Source organism: Branchiostoma floridae, chromosome 3 (genome assembly GCF_000003815.2).
Source record: "Branchiostoma floridae strain S238N-H82 chromosome 3, Bfl_VNyyK, whole genome shotgun sequence".
NCBI lineage: Eukaryota > Metazoa > Chordata > Leptocardii > Amphioxiformes > Branchiostomatidae > Branchiostoma > Branchiostoma floridae.
The window spans coordinates 2075745-2080091 of NC_049981.1; the positions used below are offsets into that span (position 1 = coordinate 2075745).

At 39.9% G+C, this 4347-nt stretch overlaps 1 protein-coding gene and 1 non-coding gene across 2 annotated transcripts in view; both read right to left on the reverse strand.

The window, feature by feature from the left end:
* Window positions 1-4347, reverse strand: part of LOC118411057 — a 30435-nt gene that overhangs the window by 19331 nt on the left and 6757 nt on the right. The gene's annotated exons all lie outside the window — the stretch shown is intronic.
* Window positions 3140-3221, reverse strand: Trnas-gcu. The gene has a single exon. It is a non-coding gene; the product is annotated as a tRNA-Ser (tRNA).

Genomic DNA, 4347 nt, shown 5'->3' on the forward strand with positions numbered 1-4347 from the left:
TAAGTGTGAACGGTTTGGCTTGAGGTTGTCCTTCCCCCACATACTATACATATTGATATATCTATATGCTTTTACATAGGTAACGTCATTCGAATTAATATGTTTGTGTAGTTTTAGTAGACTCACGAGAATTGCTGTGTGTCAGAATTTTGTGTGGCGTTGAGTAGGATTGCCTAATACAAGTAGATACTAGCCTTACCACGATTTATAGTATCCAATCTTTACATTTTGTTTGATGGATTCTTTTCGTGCCTTGTATGACCAAAAATTAGGCCGTGTCATCTTGTGTTTTCATCTGCGACTTGGCAACATTTCCAGGTGAGTTCCGGGTTGATCTAATGAAGAAAAGTGTGAGGATAAACCGTTAACAACCCGCAGGTGTTTGTATTGTGTTCTTCTATTTGTCCTTTCTGTGTAGTCAGAGGTTGAATGAGCTTACTCTAATGAGGCTTATACAGATTCTACAGCTGCTGATGTTTTGTCATCTCAATGCAGATCTAGATTATGTGAACTGAGCTCGCTTTTTTCGTCTGTCGCACTCGCTGTTGGTATATATTTGATGTACAAAGTTTCCTTAGTGGACGGATGAGACGCAAAAGAATGACCCAGACTCACTAAATGGTGCTAATGATGCTAAAGACCTACCGGTCAACCTGTCCTTTTTTTACATAAACCCCACAACCGGTTTGACTTCATTTCTGAAACCGGCTGGAAGTGCCGGGGGCTATCCGGCTTTCGGAAGGATTTTTCAGGGTTTTTCACGGGGATTTTGAAAACCTTCGAATACATTACTTAACAGTGCTCTACTATGTCATGGATCAAGTTCAATAACATGGAGCATTTCTGACAAAGTGGAAATGGAAATTCTCACGGACTATATCACTCCGCAGCACCTAACAACGCCGTTGTTAAGGACGCACTACACCGAAACGGTGGCAAGTACTAATTGGACCCCTATTACGGTAAATTACATGAGATTAGAGAAACAATTTGAGGGATTATATTTCAAAGAACCTCAGATTAAAAGATACTCAAGAGGGATTACAATAATGAACAAATGAAAGTTTAAAGGAAACTTTTTGAACCTCAGATTAAAAGATACTCAAGAGGGATTAGAACAATGAACAAATGAAAGTTTAAAGGAAACTTTTTGAAAAGTATTCTGGAAATCCGGGGTACACTAGCACTGAACGAACTATCTCCACTCACAGAAGCAGACTAAGCGGCACTTGGTGTGACGTATAATGATTGGTCTATTTTCTGAGACAGAAGAATGTTCCTCGGTTGGGCCCTTAAGACGCCCGCAGGTGATCTTAGACATACAGGTCACCAAGAAGAAAGGTGACCGCGCCCCTTCACTCGCGAAACTTCAATTCACAGGTCATTTACCTCTGGAACGTTTCAATATTGATTCTTTTACAGTCAACATTTTGTCGTTACTTTTACTGATCTTAATACAAGGCTACCCTACCCTAGCCCTGCTAGCCACAGAGTACCGTACACATTATGATAAATCTTATAACTGGGGACTTTTCTGCACTCTTTTTGTTTTTCTGACACAGAAAGACCTAAAATTTCGCGTTCTTCAGGTAATAGCTATGATATGTAAGATTTATTCAACAGTTGAAAGAAAGCACGGATCCCTGTGAATGGACGTACATATTTGTCTTCAAGCGAACCGCCATGTTTCACGTGTAAGTCGTTGGGAGTTGATAACAATCATATGATATCTCATACCACTTCTTATGTGTCATGTAAAAGCTGCATAGATAACTATAGTTTTATACACCAAGCAATAAACGTCATTCGATACATTTCAGTAGACCTCAACAAGTATACAGAAAGAAAGTAGGTACAACGCACGCACGTACATAGAAGAATGCATAGAGAATCGAGCTTCTACCACCTTTCTATACATTATTCCCATGCTTCACTGTTGCTGGGAGATTGTGATATAAAACACACTGAACAGCCTTTGTGGACAGAGCGGTGTGTTGAGCCAAGTCTGAATTATAGATGAGACATGATCGGTGCTCGGGGAATGGTGAATCTGCCATCTCTCATCTGTACAATCATTAAGAGGACCGGAAATATGTAGGGATGTTTTCCACACGCAATGTTATAAGGTCCTATCATCGCAGCACTGGCAACAGGAGAGCGACCAACAGTCATTGGTCATTGACATCATCAAGGGAAAATTTGATGACTTTTGGTGATCACCGACAGCCCGTTGAAGAAGGACATTTGGATATCATACAAGGCTATGGATGGATATATTTGGAAGACAAGTGAAGGGCCACTTGTGTTGACGACATTGGAAATCATTGAAAATCATTAAGATATCATTGAAGAGACCTCGAAGATCATTGACAGCTTAATGGCAGATCTTTGAAAAACATTGAACATCATCGAAATGCTTTGATAGATTTTGGAGATTATTGACAAATATAGAATATTGGTAGACATTGGTCACTTACAGGATTATAAGAACATTCATGATTCCGTGTACGCATGTCCAGTGACAGGAATTGTGGGCAATATGTCAAAGGTGACGGCCCCTGACCTGTCAACAGTTCTCGTCTTTATCATGCATTGTCTCGACTTGCACGACAATGTCCAAACGTGCAACTATACAATTATATGTGATTTTTACAACTAAGTGAGTGGCAAATGGTTTGGTGTTTTCGAATTCTCTACAACTTCCTGAATGATACATGTACGTACAGTTACAATGAATAGAAATGACTGACATCCATTATACCTAGATGGCTACCTTCATCTAACCCTTTTGGTGGTACTTCTGAGATGCACGTCATAACAAAAGTTATAATGAGCTGCTTTAGTGACCGAAAACGTTGTCGGAGATCTTTGTCGGTTCTTATATATTGCATTCATGTAGCCTGGCTGAAAATTCTACCGTAGGGCGAAAGTGACAAGAAAAAGAGGGAATTGTTATGGAACTGTTGCACACCCCTACCCTTATCGATAAGTGTGGTGGGTTCTTTAATAACGTGCTCTATGAGATAAACTTCACCAAACAGCCGTCTATAACCCCTCCGGACAATCACGTGGTGTTCTCAGGATGTAGCGGGATTCGAACCAATGAGTTTGGGATCCACGAGCAAAAAGGAAAAGTTATCGACGAGGATGGGATTCGAACCCACGCGTGCAGAGCACAATGGATTAGCAGTCCATCGCCTTAACCACTCGGCCACCTCGTCTGGTGCTATTACAGGCAACCGTGTCTTTCCTATATGTGTACACATCTACAAGACAACAATGGAGATACAATTATCGTCTCAAAGATACAAATCGTCTATGAAGGTTAGACATTATTTGGAAAGAGACAGATGTTCTCCTGAAGACTTGTCACAGAAACATCCGCAAAATGAAATTGTCTCTCATTGAGTCCTATGTACAGTTTTTAAACATATCCATAGCAAACCAACCCTTCACTTCTGTACGTGTACAGATCAGCAAGACAACAATGGAGATACAATTATGTTCTCAAAGAAACAAATCCTCTGTGAAGGGTAGAAATTATCAGGCGTAAAGAAACAGGTGTTCTATTGAAAACTCGTTGCAGAAACATCCACCTGAGAAAATAAAATTCGTATTTCTTTGCATCCTGTGTCAAGTTTTTGCACGTATTCATACTCAAAGAAGAAAGTCTTTATTCTTCTCTTTTCTATTCTCTAGGTATGATGACGTAACCACATGTTGATGCTGTCTACCCTGGTAACACTAACAACATACATCGTGCGTGCGACAGAAGCGAGGTCTGAATAGGCACGGAAAAGTGTCTCATAAGCTCCTCTTTGTTGACTCAATTCCGACCTCCTCAAATAATTATGGGGTGTAGGCGGTTGACGCGTATCTCTAAGTAGATGTGTGTTTGAGTTTGTTTTTGTGGCCCTTTTCATTTGTCAGTTTGCTTTTGTGTCCCCTTTCGTTTGTTGGTACATTTTTGTGTCCCTTTTCGTTTTTAGGAAGTTTTTGTGTCCCTTTTCGTTTGTTGGTACGTTTTTGTTTAATCTTAGTCATCTAGCAACATTTTGTCGTACGATATTCTTGAGAAAGTTGTAGATCTGTCGTACAACATTCAGATGTCTTATGTGAGAAAAGGCTGTCGTAGATCCCATTCACTTTCTCACTTTATTGTTTTACCTGAAAAAATTACACATAGGTCACTTGACCTATTTTTTAAGTGTCCCTAGACACAATGTGCATAATTTATGAATACAGATAATTTTACTACATTACATGATAGAACTACAAGATTACAATAAAGGGTTAATGCCCCGACCCGAGGTGTATATGGTGAGATAATCCCTGGTCAGGTGCGAT